This window comes from Pinus tabuliformis, chromosome J (assembly GCF_031772625.1).
Source record: "Pinus tabuliformis cultivar Carrire ecotype Pingquan chromosome J, CPIR1, whole genome shotgun sequence".
Lineage (NCBI taxonomy): Eukaryota > Viridiplantae > Streptophyta > Pinopsida > Pinales > Pinaceae > Pinus > Pinus tabuliformis.
In genome coordinates this window covers 1,512,972,612-1,512,990,561 of record NC_142295.1, presented here as the reverse complement: position 1 = coordinate 1,512,990,561, position 17,950 = coordinate 1,512,972,612, and positions in this window count along the sequence as shown.

The following is a 17,950-nucleotide window of genomic DNA, read 5'->3' as shown; positions in this document are numbered from 1 at the left end:
TCACTATTTAACTTACTATGTTTGAAGGATGGTCATCATCGATTGAAATAATCCCATTCAATATCTACTTCTTATGGGCTAGTTCTTTTTAATTAGCTTGTCTTACATTTGATATAACGTGATGAGTTTGTAGAACCTCTTGAAATTCTAACAAGCTCTTCTTATTTGATAATATCCCTATTTTCATATTAGCATGATGAATATAAAGCGCGAAGATAATGAAAACTCTCAAGTTAGAAGTAACTGTAGAATTTCTCACTGTAGATCACCTGATAATGCAATATCCTAAAGAAAAATACTTGATCTACTTATACAAACAAACTTGCAAAAGCTTAATCGGTTTTGAGCAAGATCAAATAGGAACACATATAACAGAGAAGAAGAAATCATACACATGAAACACAAAAGAATACTCTGGGGAAAGCCTCAGCTAAAAACCCGGCTATCTTTATTATCATACAAGTGGAAATATCTTAGGATTACACAAAGCTTTAGCTCACAAGCTATCTAGCTCTCAGTACAATCCCTCACTGCTGCTCATAGACAGAATAGACAACACATATGCCTTCCTTAAGTCCTACAAGCCTCCTATTTCCTTGCGCATTTTCTCTTGGGTCCTCAAGCTACCACCTGTGTGTAATAATCCCTCACACACTGCTCTAACCTTTGAAATAACTGCACAATCCTAAATGAGTGAATTCCTTCTGCATGGATGAGATTCCTTTAGAAGAAAATTCCTCCAACTGATAGTACATTTTCCCTTCCTTTAATCTCAACTGGGTCTTTGACTGAACTGACATGCATGAGTTATTTATGAGAGAATATTAAGTTATCTGAAGTGCAGCAGTTACATGCATGCATGCATTAACTAACTGAACTCACAATCAATTCCACAAATTGTTGGAACTAATCTAATTGGACTTAACTCAGTTAATTGAGCTAACTAATTACTACTCAAAAGAACAACTCATCCTGATCTCCTTTAATCAAGGGATAACTTCCTTAATCAACGGGGAAACTGTTGCATGCCTTCACATACACTTCATGTTTGATTTTCTACAATAATTAATTCAAGATGAATTAATTAATTATTTTACAAACAACTGTTAAGATCAAATTCGAATTTTAATTCTCAATTTTAGTTCAGGGATTAACTAAAATTGGAATCTATCCCGAAATTCTATTTATAGCAATGCTATTTTTAGCATTTCTATTTTATCATTCCTTGTTGCTATATCCAACATTGGTACCTGAAATGCTATTTATAGAATTTCTATTTTTAGCATTTCTTGTTGCCATTTTCAACAGTAACCTTATATGTATGACAAGTCTAACCCTTCCCTTGTATAAATTAAAATATTTCATAATTTTCTCCACCATGGGTAGAGCATATTTTATTCTAATCACAAAAGAGAAAACTTTAGTAAGTAAGAAAAAATAATATTTTAAATTTTTGTAGCAAAATAATAAAGAATGAGTTTAATATTTGCTTAATATACTCCAAAGAAAAAAAATTAAGAATTATGAAAACTTGAAGCAGGGGTGGTTGATCTCTAAGCCAACTACTCTTTTACTCTAAAATCAAGATTTAATTGAAACAAATGTTGTCATTCTAAACATAATCTTAGTGTGTACTCATAGTGTACACATGTACAAACAATAAATATGATATCATCTATAAAATATTCAAAATCGTTTTTTTAACCTTGGTTTTGGAACAATCCTTGTCCACTCTAAAACCAAAAAAGGTTTACCATGCTAATAAATTGTGTACAACCCTAAATGCTCAAAATTAGAAAATTGGTAATACATAATCAAATAAATCAAGTAAGATTGATAACTAAAATATTTTAGTGAATAAAACTAGGCAAATTGATCATGGATGGCATTGGATAAATATTTGGCATAGCTTACCAATTCGGACTATGATATCCTAAGATAAACTCTAAGAGTGTGTCATCAATAGTATATTCATTATTATATCTCATTATAAAACAATACATTGAAAGTTGAGAAAGAAATGTTAGAAGAAGTAGTGTTAGTTGAGGACTGATAAAATTTTCTAGTAATAAATTTACCAATAAAAATGTCCTCTAGGAAAATTGAAATATGTAATAAAAAAATATTTATTAAGGGATTTCTAGCTATTGGGTAGTAGAAACATTGCAAAAATGGTACCTAAGAAAACAAGTGTAATTCAAATATGGTATCTAAATCAATAAGAAAACAAGCGTAATATGGAGCGTTGATGGTTTGTATTTGTCTCTTATGTAAAAAGAAATTGACAACTTAATTAAAATAAAATCAATAAATAACTAAAATTGTAAATAGACAAATGTTTTCAACAATAAACAAGTTGGTTTAAATGATTATATTAAGAATAATCACATTATAAAAAATATTAGTCACTAGGTTGTTTGGCATGTGGCTACTATGAAATTAGTCACTAATCATTTATTAATCCATGAGGTAAACTTTGGTAATATGCTTAATTTTATATTTCTCATTTCTAACCTTTTAATAAATTTACAATTTTTCAATAGCTATAATAATTATTATAGTTTGGCTTTTAATTATTAAAGTGATTATTAATGGTATTACTTCATGTTTTTTATTGTTGATTTATTATTATTGTTTAAAAAATCACATTATATTAAGTGATTTATTAGTAATTTTTAAGAAGATAACATATGTGAAGTAAATTAAATTATCTTTTTAAATATACAATAGAGATTCTTATAGTTAAAATATAAAATATTTGAATAATGTGTTGCTTAATATAAATAAGGGAGATATATAATTATGTTTATAATTAATATGAAGTTTACATATAACATTTTAAGAATCAACTTAAATCTATGTGAACTCTAGATTCATCACACATAAAGAAAGATCAAAATTTGAGGAAAGGTTTGTAGAATTAAGAACTTAATCCCTCACAATGCATGGCAGCTAATACATTTAAATGAACTGTTAGTTAGCATGAGATAGAAGTGTAATATTTTTTGTAATAAACATAGAGTTGACAAGTGACATACTAATAACTAACATAGATTCATATTTAATGTAGAATAAAAATTTGAAAAAAAAGTTACACCTCTTTTTGACAATTCTTTATGCACCAACTATTTTCTAAAAACATATATTTACAATCTATCAAATTTTAAATAAACATAAGTAAAAAATAAATAAATAATATATATACAATTTAAAAAATCAAATTTAAAATAAATTTAACTATCAAATCTTAAATAAATGTAAATCAAAAATTAATAAATAATATATATACCATTTAAAAAATCAAATTTAAAATAAATTTAACTAAATCAAAATTTGAAAAAAAAATAAAAATTTAAGCTATTATTTTAAATATAAGGGAAACAAAAAAAATTATTATTTAAAAAATCAAATTTAAAATAAATTTAACAAAATTACAATATATATATATATATATATATATATATATATATATATATATATATAATTCAAAAAAATCAAATTTAAAATAATTTTAACTAAATGAAAGTCTAAACCATAAAAAGATATTTACCATTTAAAAAAATCAAATTTAAAATATATTTAACTAAATCAAAGTTTAAACAGGACAAGCGCATTGCTTGGATCCTTATTGAGAGGCCTTACAAAGGTGGCTATCCCGAGCAGCTGGAGATCATATGGGAAGGCTCCCGTATTTATCAAAGAATCGACTTTTGGGGCATCCCCTTCAGATGCTCATCATGCCACCGCACAGGACATCTTTTTAATGATTGCAAATACAGGCGACCGAGGCCCCTTCGCTCTACGAAGGCTAAGGAACCACACTCTATCTCTGATAGCGACAGTCTCTCAGGGAGGCATTTCTCCTTCAAATCCTCTGATCATCCTGGAGATCAGCTGCTGGCAAACAAGGGAGATTCGCCAAACCTCGCCGAGTTTAAAAGTCCCTCGCTGTCCCCCCCTCTCATGAATATGGCGGACTTTTCATGCCCCCCCATTCCGGAACAGCCAGAGGAGAACACGGTTCCTTCCCCGCCTCCCATGAACGTTGCAGATTTCGTTGTCGGCTCACATCCCATTCAAATCTCCTCGTCCTCCCCATCTCCCAAAAGCAAAGATTTGCAACCTTCTCCGACCCCTTTCAATTCCCCTGCCTCCTCCCCTCTCAATGAACCTGACAGCGACATCGACCTTCTTCTGAACCGTCAACCACCCATTCTTGAACCGCTCACCATCCATAAGCCAGCCTTCCCCTCCATCAGCCCCGACTCCGCCAAGAACATCACCGTCCGGAAAAAAACTAGAGGTGGTAGCAGGCATTTTAGAGGTCGCTCGATTGCCACAGACTTGGGTGTCATAAACCTCCCTCTCATCGACGTCCCGATCCTCGAATCTCCTCTCCCACAGCCTCTTAGAGCAAGTCTGGCTGGTCAACCTTCCAAATGACCTTCCTTGTCTCATATAACATTCGGGGTTTAGGAACGGCCCCCAAATTCTTGGCTTTGAAAGCCACATTCCTATCGGAAAGTCCATATATCATTTTTGTTCAGGAAACCATGCACTCCAGTTCGACTGCTATAGCCTTCTTCAGAAGAATGTTTCCCTCCTGGCACATGTCGGCGATCAGTGCTGATGGACTGTCGGGGGGCCTTGTATCCCTATGGAACCCTCTTATGGTTAAAGCCAATGCATATAAGTGTCAAGCTGGCATTCTTCTCTCTGCGTCCATTCGAGGAAGGCCCCGACCAATCAATCTGCTCAATGTTTACGCGCCTTACAAGAACAGAATCCCCTTCTGGGACTCTTTTCTCCTCACAGGCATCCTTGATATTCATTCTCTGATCATTGCAGGAGACTTCAACTTCACGCTCAGCTCACAAGAATGTTGGGGTCAATGCTCGTCTATGGACAGTCTAGCGGTTAAAATGCGTGGAGAGCTCCTCAATAGAGATCTGGTCGACATCACTCCGGTTCCCATGGCCCCCACGTGGGACAATGGCAGATTGGGTCGTGCCTTCATTGCTAAGCGAATTGATCGTTTTCTCCTGTCGTCTTCCATCATTGAAGAATGGGGGATGCCCATTGCCAAAACTGGAGATGCCTCCACATCTGACCACAAGCCCATATCTCTGGCTTGGGTCAATGTTCAACGAAGGATGGGCTATTCTTTCAAGTTTAACACTGTTCATCTACAGGATCAATCCTTCGAGGCCTTTGTCAAATCCGCCTGGGGACACATCACTCTCTCTGAAGACGCTCCTTTCCTCACTTTTCGCGAAAAAATCAACAAGCTCAGGGAGGGAGTCAGGTCTTGGCAAATCAAGAAAAAGGTAACAGACTCTCGGGAACTAAGCATCATCACTCATGAAATAAACTTGATCTCGTCTACTATCCATCTGCATGGCCTCTCCATTGACAAAAAGGTTCTCCTATGGTCCCTCGAAAAAAGGAAACAAGCTTTGCTCCTAAAAGAGGAGGCAACATGGAGGCTGAAAAGTCGAGCTCTCTGGCTCAAACAGGGCGACAGGAACACTAAGTTTTTTCACAACTATGCCAGTGCTCGCAGAACAAGGAACTCGATTTGGAGTATGGATGACTCCAATGGTAACTCCCTCATCACTCAGCATGATATCTCTGCCGCGGCCACTTCTTTCTTCAGGGCCCAATACAAACGCCAACACAACGACATCTATGACATGATGTGGGCGGTCAATCACCTCCCGACCATGTTTGACGACGCCGCAAATGAACTCTTCCTCAGGCCTATAACGGAGGGGGAACTATCAAGCATCATAAAAGGCTTTAAGAAGGACAAGAGTCCGGGGCCTGATGGTATTCCGGTCGAGTTCTACTCCCACTTTTATGATCTCCTTAAAAATGATCTCCTCAATATGGTAAATGCCACCTGCCAAGCTGGGAACTTCAACAGCGCCCTATCGGCCACCTTCATTGCTTTAATTCCTAAAAAAGAGAATCCCTCATCCTTCGGGGATTACAGGCCCATTGCCCTGTGCAATGCACTTTACAAAATCATTTCCAAGATTATTGTTGAGCGCATGAAAAAAACTCTCAGCTCCTTCATATCTCCTCAGCAACATGCTTTTCTAAAAGATAGGCTTATTCTCGATGCTGTTGCCCTTGCTCAAGAAGGCCTTTTCGCCATCTCCTCCAAGAACATCGATGCGGCCGCCCTCAAGATTGATCTTTCAAAGGCCTTTGACTGTGTCAGTTGGAGCTTCATCAGAGTTCTACTTGCTAAAATTGGCCTCTCGCCGCATGCATGCAGCTGGATTATGGCATGCGTTGAATCCGTTCATTACTCTGTCATTATCAATGGAATTCCATCAACCTTCTTCCAGGCTGAAAGAGGGCTCCGTCAGGGATGCCCACTGTCCCCTCTCCTCTTTATTTTGGTTATGAACTCTCTTAGTTCGCATATCAATCTTGCTGTCTCTCAAGGAAGGTGTAAGCCTGTTAGGATCTGTAAGGATATCTCTCTCTCTCATAACTTTTTTGTTGATGACATTCTTATCTTTGCTATGCTTTGTAAGTCTTCTTGGGCATGCTTATATATCATCTTTCAGAAGTTCCGCGCCGCTTCTGGCCTTTTGATCAACAATGAGAAAACAAAGCTCTACCATAATAATTCCAACCTTGCTACTGCACTTTGGGTAGCGGCTCGTTTCGGCATCAACCTCGCTCTCCTTTCAGACGGCCTCTCTTATCTTGGTTTCCGCCTCAAAGTCAAAAATAACAAATTTGCAGATTGGTTGTGGCTCATTGATAGATTCTACAACAAAATCTCCAAATGGGAACTGAGGCTCTTATCACTTGCTGGCAGATTTGTTCTCGTTCAAGCGGTTCTCTCCCAATTAGCAGTTTATTGGGGTCATCTATTCGTCCTCCCTGCCAAAGTCTTCAAAATCATTCAGTCAATTGCCGCAAATTTCCTCTGGGGAGGCCATTCCTATCAATCGAAAATTCATCTTGCAAGAATGGATTTCATCACCATCTCCAAAAAGAATGGAGGCTGGGGTCTCATTAATATGAGGCGTTTTGGCAATGCGCTCATCTGCAAATCCATGCACAGGGCATTCTTCGGGAACAGCCCATGGTCTGCTCTAATTAAACAGAAGTATTTAAAAGGTCGGAACTTAGAATACTGGCTCAGAAGATCCACTCTTGGGATATGCCATGGATCTCCCATCTGGTGCTGCTTTCGCAAGAATCAACGGTTTTTCTTAAGTAATCTTAAATGGACTTTTTTTTCTGGTTCATCTGTTTTTATTGCACTCGACCCTACCTTACATAACCTTGAATCTCAGATCTCCCCGGCTCTCCTCACCTTCTTTCACTCCAGGGGCATTTTCACCTGGTCCATGCTCATTGATTCATGGTCCTCTCTGAAGCCCAACTGGAAATCGGACCAGCAACTTCATATTCCTCCCCCCCTCCGTCCCCATTGGTCCTCCGCCACGCTCCTATTTTCCCGCCTGAACATCCTTCAACTAGGAACCCAAGACGCCCTCATCTGGTCCCCAGACTCCTCCATCCACCCCATCACTGTCCGACGACTATACTCCGCCCTTTCATCACTCATCCCGCCTTCCCCCTCTCCTTTTCCTCTCAAATTCTGGAAAGCCATTTGCCCTCTTAAATCCATCCTCTTCGGCTGGCTTCTTTTCTACAACAGGAACCTTGCCTGGGACGTTCTTCAAGCAAAAGGGTGGCAGGGCCCGAGTCGATGCTGCTTCTGCCGTTCAGATTTGGAAATGAACATCCACATGTTCTTCCAATGCATTGTCACCTCTGCTATCTGGATCGAGCTGTCCTCCATCTATGGTTTTCCCATCCTCCTTTTCTCCTCGGTTCAGGATGCCTTCATCTGGTGGTCCTCTCAACGACCATTGTGGCACGCCATTTTCCTCCTCACCGTCTGGCATGTCTGGAAGTGGCGGTGCTGCTGTGTTTTTCGGGACTCCCATCTTCCACTCGAGACTATCATCTCTCTGATCACTGGCTCCATGCCACCTGACTAGATTTCTCTTCATCTGGTGATGGTTACTTTTTCATGCTCCCATGCAACTCTCTTCATTTCATATTTTCAGGTAGCTCCTCATCTGCCCGCTTCTCTTCGTACATTCTGGCAATATGTTTCATTCTCATACATCTGGCTGATCCATTGTTTCTATTGATTCTAAGTTTGATGCGTCTTTTATGACCGACGGCTTCTTTCGATCCATGTAATTATCATCAGTTTATATGATCTCAATATAACATATTCAGTTTTTTTCCTCTGAAAAAAGAAAATTTAATCTGTTATTTTGTTAAATCTGTACAACTTGAGGACAGTGGACTACTTATAAAAGTTTTCAAATAATCATCAAGGTTTGAGAAGTGACACTCAGATCATCTTAAACCTCCAAAATTTCAACATTGCTGTAATTGTATTTTTTCTGATATGACTGGTATTCTTTCATTAATTTTGTTGCAGAAAATTGGTTTTGAGGGGGGGCGATTTTGAAGAACAAATGGTAGACAGTGATCAGCATAGGGGCTGACTGACGCGGGTTCTTGTAAGGGTCGTAAAAATCTAGGTATGAGTATACCATCAATGGTATCTCATATAACACAATTACTACGAAATTTCATGTAAATTGGATACGGGATTTACAAAGCATGAGGTAGCGGGCTTTAAATGATGTCATTTAGCTTTTATTTTTTAATTATTTATTATTATTATTTGATTTTATGGTTAAGTTAAATATTAAATTGATATATAGAATTTTATTGTTTGTGCAGAGATTTGACTACAAAATATCAAACTATATCAAATTGACCACTAATCCATATATCAAATTGGTGTATGAGACATCTTTGTTTGCGCAGAGATTTGACTACCAGATATCAAATTGACTATTAAGCCAGATATCAAATTGTTGTATGAGACCTTTTTGTTTTTGCAGAGATTTGACTACCAGATATCTTATATCAAGTTGGTGTATGAGACCTCTTTGTTTGTACAAAGATTTGACTACTAGATATCAAATTGACTACTAAGCTAGATATCAAATTGGTGTATGAGACCTCTTTGTTTGTGCAGAGATTTGACTACGAAATATCAAATTGACTACTAAGCCAGATATCAAATTGGTGTATGAGACCTCTTTGTTTGTGCAGAGATTGGTGTATGAGACCTCTTTGTTTGTGCACATATTGGTACTACTAAGTCAGATATCAAATTGGTGTAGGAGACCTCTTTGTTTGTGCAGAGATTTGACTACCATATATCAAATTGACTACTAAGCCAGATATCAAATTGGTATCAAATTGACTATTAAGTCTATCAAATTGACTACTAAGTCTATGAACACATACATACTCTACCCCTTTGTGATTTTGAACTTGTAACCTCTAACAAACACATACTCTTAATCATTAAGTCCACTCAAATTATATATTCATGAATTGTTTTAACATACAATTACTTTAATTTCAACAATTATTTTATGTTTTTTTATTCACCATATTTAAAATTTCGACATATATATTTATGATTAGTCAAAAATAATTCTTTGAATTTAATCAAACTTTTATCTCCTTTCACAAATATTATCAATAATGAATTTTAAACTAGAATTTAACTGAACTTTAACAATAATCATAATAATATTTAAACTAGAATTTAATTGAACTTTAACAATAATCATAATAATATCCTCATAAGAAGACAATTCCCTTAATATATAATCATTAATTGTGTAAAATCAATTATTGTTGTAACATCGAGCTCTAAATGGGGATGATTCTTCTCCACGAAGCATCAAAGATTGTAGTTCAATGCCTAATTTATCGGGTAATGGAGTCCTTAACAAATTTTCACATGCTGCATGAATTAAGCATTAAATGTGTGAGATTATCCATTAATCTATCTTTCAAACTTCCAAACGCATAATAATTATTAACTAGTAAATGAGCATTGAATTATTAAGAGCATTCATATGATAGGCATTTCTTTTTCATTTTACTTTCAAGATTGAATAAGTATATGTTTAAGATTAAATTTTAATTAATACTCTCAAAAATTAGTTGTTCATTTTTTGCGCTTATTTACCTGAAATGTTGATGAATTATTCCCTTCCACTTGAATTATGCCTTCAATGTTTTAGTTACTAGGGAAGAAAGTCTCCTTGAAATGTTGATGAATTATTCCCTTCCACTTGAATTATGCCTTCAATGTTTTAGTTACTAGGGAAGAAAGTCTCCTTGAAATGTTGATGAATTATTCCCTTCCACTTGAATTATGCCTTCAATGTTTTAGTTACTAAGGAAGAAAGTCTCCTAGACAATGAGCTAGCAAGGAAGAAACATTGACGTCCAAAAGGAATGATAATGTGGAGGGAGATATGCATAGTGATGAGACTAAAAGATCTAGGTCAAGGGCCATGCCGAATTTGAATGTTATAATTGAGAAAAAAATTGATATTTTAATGCAAGATCTTGTTAAAATCACATGAAAGCTATTAAAATGGAAATGCTCTCATGAGTAAGCTAAGTTTTAGTTTAAAAATTATGCTTTTTTGTTTTGAAAGTTATAAAATTTTCGGTCATATATTGAAAAAATCTAGCAAGGATTTTTGTAAATCCAAGTAAAAGCTGTCAAAATTCATAATTTTAGGTGCTCTAAACGTTTTTGATGGTGCTGAATCCATTTCCACTATCAAAAACATATTCAAACACTACATCTACAAGGTTTTTTGAATTTTTTTTTGACCATCCAAGCAATTCCTCTGCCTCCGTAAACTAAAATTTGTGCCTCATTGAGAGTATAGTTTACATAAACAATTGAAAATTATCTTGTTTTTATGTTATTATTATGATTATATATCATCTTTAAATTGTTTGGCTACTATGTAACTTAATATTTCCTTTTTTTTAATAAAAAGTTATGATGAGAATTTATGTGTGTGTTTTTTTTTTCTTTTAGAGGGTTTCAAATAAAAGTAAATGTTATCTATCTCAGATATATATTAATAGTTGTTTTACAAATTAAAATTTAATAAAAAATAAAAATTTTATCAACATACCAAATAATATATTAAATAAGTTTATGATAAAATGATGTATAAAACTAAATTAAATATTAAATATTGAATTTTCAATTATAGTATAAATGTTTTAATTTTATTTACCTATTATCATTTTTATCAATAATAGACATATAAATATAAAATATAATAATTATATTATAGTAAATAGTTACTTAAAAAAAATATATATATATATATTTCTTTTGATTAATGATTTTTTATTCATTAAATTTATTCTCTATAATCATTTTGACATAAATATTTATTTAATAATTGAAATCTAAATATATTTCTTATTTTTATAATTTAATTTAGTGAAAAATACTCAAAACATTATCTTCAAAGCATATTGAAATTTCAGAGTTACATTTAAAAATTCTATATAAGTAGGTCAATTATGTATTTTCAATATTTCTTTATTTTGTATGTGTGATGATAGTGTTAGTGAAGTCATTCTATTACCATATATTTTGTTATGCAGTGAATATAAATCTATAATTCTAACAAAAGATATATATTTATCCATTAAAAATTGAATTGAATTTCATTTTCATATTATATTTATATAAAATTAATTTTATAGCTAAGTGGTATCTCTTTAAGTCAAATTGGGATGATTATCTAATGAAATGAAAATTTATAAAATATCCATAATTTGATTTTATACTCAAAAGAGTGATATCAAGAATTATTGGTTCTAAATAAAAAGATTATACATTCAACTGAAATTTCTAAAAATTTATTAAAAAAAAATTTATTAAAAAGAAAACATGAAAGGGTAAGCCATATAAATATTTAAGAGACAATGGGATTCCTACTGAATCGCGAGTTATAGTTGGTTTGAGTAATGATTAAAAATCTGGGTATACAGATAGCTTAAATCAAGTATAAGAGTTCAATGTATGGCATTATGAGAACCAAACATTTGAAAAGATTTTTCATGCAGAATATGGTACAGGAAATGAAGCTTTGGTGTTGAGGATATCAGGAGATCGTTCTTCTCGCATTGGTTGTTTGTTTGGATGCCATCAGAAATGCAGATGACCACAATTATACCTTCATTATTGAACCGAAGACATTTACCAGGTTATGCATGTAGTGACTTAACAGGATTGATTATTTCTCCATCTTCCATCCAAGGTGAGTTAAAAATATCCTTTACTTCACTGACAAATCTATCAACATGTTCACCATATGAAGATGTCAAGCGAATGTACAATTTGTTTGAACGAACCAAGAGAAAGTATCAACAATTTTTTTGAACCAACAAAAAGAAAGCATCATTTGACAATTTCTTCTCGGAATTCTCCAAGCTTATCAGATGAACAATATCCACGTCTTTAAGATTGCCACTGAGCTTATCAGTGTCCTTGGTTAGGATTGACGGTAATTTCCACAAAACAATACCACTCTGTCTCCTCACCTAATGGTGATTTCATGAATTGGTATTAGTTATTTGATTTTAGATCACACAGTGGTGGTAATCAACGTTTAAAGGTCGTGACGGAACTAAATACTGCTTCGTCCTGAAATACACAATGGTTTGTTGGTGATGAGAACCTAAAACAGGCCAGGAACAACATAGTCACTGCGCAAAAAGGAAAAGGTATGTCTTCTAGCAATTATAGTGCAAAGTTATGTTGTATTAATGGGTCTGGTATGAATTATTTGAACCTGGAGTTTTCTTGTTAATTAGGAATTAAATCTCGCTTGTATGCAAAAAATAGGACATAGTGTAGCTTTTGTATCTCTATTTTCTTGAGGGTGGTTTACAATTAAATGAAGTAAAAATCCTATGTAGTATTTTTCTGAAACCCCCTGTATCTGGTTATCGTATGTCTTTCTCTGGTTATAATGGTTTTATAATGATATCTCCCTATTATTCTCTTCGCTAGGGCCATTCTGAAAGGCATTCATTAGATATGATCTTTTCACTCCTCTCACAGTCCAAATGATAGCCTGCAATTAACCTATAGCTCCCTTATTCCCTTCCTTTCTCCAAATAGATACTTCATGTTTACAGTCTCATCCCCAGAACACATGTTGGTATAAGTGGATTAACATTTTCTCTGTATCACGTCCCTGCAACAGCTTTTCCATTAGAATTTGTTATAGGTGGTGGTTTTGACAGGGTTGGTAATGCATTTGCTATTGTGAGGGTCCTGAGTCTTGAACCGGCTCAGAAGGCAATTTTCACACTTACTAGTTATTCCGGGAATGTCCTGTTACCGGATTCCGACACTGGAAATTCCGGGGGAGTTTTTAAAACTCTAATTGGATCCAATTGCTGGCGCCTGTTGGAGGTGACGAGTGTCCCTTCCCCTACACTTATCACACCCTTCCTGACGTCTGCCCCTGTCCCTCATACATGTAAAATTACTGTTTTCGGACAATCTACGTTATCGAGGTGATATCTTCCAAATTCAGGCATTCGATCTGGCGACGAGTTCCAGGAAGGTTGAGAAGTGGGAATTGTCACGACTGCATGCGATCAGGTGATCTTTATTGTCTGCCATGGCCTAGCCTTGGCACTTTCCTTCCTCAACCGGGCTCTTTCATCAAAGAGCTCTTGAAGACCAAGTCTACTTCGTTGGATCTCCTCATCAAACTCCCTGAGTTCAATATCTGTCGTACTTTCGCATTGGATTCTGAGTTCTTCAAGTTCTCTCCTTAGTTCCGAACAGCTTTCTTGAATCTTCATGTTCTCAGCCTTCATCGCAACCCAGTTAGAACTTAGTCGACTCATGTGTTCCAACACTTTGTGCCGGAAAGCCTTAACTACACTATGGCTGGATTCACCATCATCCACCATTACTGCCTTTTCAGCCTTCTCCATATTTACCAAGTCACCTGCAAATAGAACCAATCCTTGTCTCACTTATGTGAAACGATTTCCTTCATCAACAAGTAACTATCACGAGCAACCCTGCTCAAACCGAGTCCTGAAACCACCTTCAAATGTTCAACACCTGAACCTTGTCCAAGCCTCTATGAGCAACCCTGCTCTGATACCACCTGTCATGCCCCCAGGCCTACGGTAGTCTTCCAACCATGTCCGGCGAGGTGCGGCACCACCGTGCACTTTCTTTTTAACAATACTTGTACACATGGACTACGCCTTTCCACATTAACATACTTAGTTTGTGTTTTGCAACCAAGTAAAATGCATTAACCTTTATACTTAATGAAGCCCATACTCATTCATTATCCAATATGCAATTAACCAAGACAATAACAATTGCACACAAGTATAAAGGGAGGGGCAACTCCCGAACAAGTCTGCCCGATAACAATATATTATGATAATCTTCAATAATACATCATACAAGTGTGCTTGGCAAAATCCAAGCCAACACTTAGCAATATTTACAAACAAGGCAAAGACAGCCTTTTACAACCATGTGCCAACCTCTTACGGTAGGAGGGTGCTCACCCGAGACACCAAGAACTCCTCCTCTCAGTTCTGCACAAAACTGCCTTAAAACCGTGTACTGTCGTCCTACAATCAGCTCCCGGTAAAACTGCGCACTTTACCCTTCAGCGCATGAGATATGCGCACTTCTGCGCCTTCCTTTTACCCCTTGCTCGATGTAGAGAGATATGCGAAGTTCCTTGTTCGAACTGTCCTCCAAATGAGCTCCAACCTTGTTGTATTTATACCCAATCTGTGCGTAGTTTAGGAGGGGTGTCCAGCCTTAAGGCCGACCCCCATACCCTTCACTCAACGCCCAAACAGCATTCTAATACAAGTCGGCTTGCTTCCATTTGGCTGTGCATATAAGCATGGCTCCAACACTTAGTTTAATTTTAAGTGTCGCATTGTTCGTCGCATTGTGTCATTCTTTTGTCGCACCTAGCTCGGCTGTTCGTCGCATTTCCAGCTCGCCGGGTGACCGCACCCGCTCGTCGGGTGACTGCGCCCGCTCGCCGGGTGACTGCGCCCGCTCGTGCAGAACCGCGCTCGCTCGTGCAGAACCACGCCCGCTCGTGCAGAACCGCGCCCGCTCGTGCAGAACCGCGCCCGCTCATTCAGAACCGCGCCCGCTCATTCAGAACCACGCCCGCTCGTGCAGAACCATGCCCGCTCATCGCGTTGTCAGCTCGCCGGGTGACTGCACCCGCTTGTCGGGTGACTGCGCCCGCTCGCCGGGTGACTACGCCCGCTCATCGTGCAAGGGCGCCCGCCCGTTGTGCGTGCCTACCCGGTTCGTGCCCACCGCTTGTCTGTTGTGTGAAGGGGCGCCCGCCCGTCGCGCACCTGCCCGAGTCGCGAGGGCCTTACATCCTCCTCCACCTGAAATCGTTGTCGTCCTCGACAACACACCATCCCGGTAGCTCTCCACCAAGATCATCATCAACCATGATGTAGACTCCTCCATATAAGGCAAACATCACTGCAACATATATAAAGCTCCATCTCCATCATGTCTTCATCTCCATGTGCAAAACTGCCCATGATATGTCAACAAGTGCTAACACATCTCAACCATGTGTCAACAACTCATCTCCACACTATATCAATAGTCATCTCAATGATCATCATGTGAACTCATGTCATGATACTCCAGCATAATGTCAACACATCTCTGTACACTTCGCGACCCCATGTCTGAACTAGTCGGGTGATCAGTCCAACTGTCACGCTCAAACTATGAGAATGCACATCCTCATGTCACCATCAGCCGGTCCTCAAAACATACTGCCACATCCTCGACTCATCAAGAATCTACAATCCATGCTCAGGTCCATGGAAACTCCATCCATCTGCAACATGTCATGATGCTTGATGCCAAGCCATCCCTGCATCATCAATCATACCTGCTCAACATGTTTGAGGGCTCACTGCCATGAGCAGCTAACAATGAGCCCCATCTTCTATGTCATCTATAGAGAAAGAAGGGCCAGGAAGTTTCCTCCCTGACTCTCATCCACCCATGTGTCAGATTGATGTTGTGTCCTCAAGTATCTATGCACAGCTTCAACCTCCTCACATGTACATCCAAGCTCACCTAGCTTGTCCTTTGTCAACTGAAAGTCATATATGCCCATAGCATATCTGCAAAAGTCCACTATCCCAGCAGGATCTCTACCCTCATAACCTTCATCAACCACTGCTTTTGAAGTAGCACTCGGGCTTGCTTCATTTGCAACTCCATTGTGAAGATCATCAGTAGAAGATGCTCCCAACAAGTGTCTCCATGTTCGTGAGGTCCTCTCCTCACTTTCTTCATTCTTCTTTCCAGCTCTTGCAACGAAGTCAACAAGCTTCCTTTCCTTCGTTGTTTGAACCACACTCCCAAGTCCTCTTTGCTCCACATCCTCATGCTTCACATTTGGATCTTTGGGATACAAAGTCATAGAAGCCATCCTTGGTCTATACCCCAAGCAACTTCTTCTATTCATCGGTACCATCATGTTCTTTCCTTCAGCTGTGATCAAGAGAAGATCCCGGGTCATCATCGGTATGGCTTGTGCAAGCCTCATAAAGTCCAGCCCCAACACCATAGAATGATCATCCATATCCACAACTCTCAAATCCAACTTCCCGAACCATGATCCTACCTTCACCTGAGTGTTTTTCAATACACCATCAACAGCTCTAATGGAAGAGTTAACTGCTTTGAAAGCACTACATTCCCTCTCCATCTTTGCTTTCTTTCCAAAAGACTTTGCTGCCTTCCTGCTCACGAAGCTATGAGTAGCCCCTGTATCAATCAAAGCTGCAAATCTCTTGCCCTTCACGGTCACCTGCACAAAACTTAACTTCAAGGAACCATCTTCCTCTATCGGCTTTGTCTTGCGCCTTATCTCAGCAACCTTCTTCAAGAATTCGGTCTCAGAAGTGTCAATAGGCTTATGCTCCTTCTTGACATTCCTCTTAAGATACCTTACTTCCTTGCTTGGCTCTTCTAGGGAACTCGGCCCTGGTCTAGCTTGACTTGCTTCAAGCTTTCCTTCCACCGTGTTCTGCTCAAGTGTACCAACCAAGTGTCCATCGACCAAGTTCATGGAACTAAACTTCCGAATGTCCTCTGGATGCTCTCGGTAGTGAGTCTCCAACTTGTCAATGTAGTCGAGTTCTTCCTGCTCAATCACAACAACCTTCTTACCAAGAAGCTTCTTCTTTATTTCTTCCTCAATTTGCTTGATTTCGGCTTCCACTTTAGCACTTTCCTTCCTCAACCGGGCTCTTTCATCAAAGAGCTCTTGAAGACCAAGTCTACTTCGTTGGATCTCCTCATCAAACTCATTGAGTTCAATATCTGTCGTACTTTCGCATTGGCTTCTGAGTTCTTCAAGTTCTCTCCTTAGTTCCGAACAACTTTCTTGAATCTTCATGTTCTCAGCCTTCATCGCAACCCAGTTAGAACTTAGTCGACTCATGTGTTCCAACACTTTGTATTGGAAATCCTTAACTGCACTATGGCTGGATTCACCATCATCCACCATTACTGCCTTTTCAGCCTTCTCCATATTTACCAAGTCACCTGCAAATAGAACCAATCCTTGTCTCACTTGTGTGAAACGATTTCCTTCACCTGCAAGTAACTGTCACGAGCAACCCTGCTCAAACCGAGTCCTGAAACCACCTTCAAATGCTTCAACACCTGAACCTTATCCAAGCCTCTACGAGCAACCCTGCTCTGATACCACCTGTCACACCCCCAGGCCTACGGTAGTCTTCCAACCGTGTCCGGCGAGGTGCGGCACCACCGTGCACTTTCTTTTTAACAATACTTGTACACATGGACTACGCCTTTCCACATTAACATACTTAGTTTGTGTTTCGCAACCAAGTAAAATGCATTAACCTTTATACTTAATGAAACCCATACTCATTCATTATCCAATATGCAATTAAC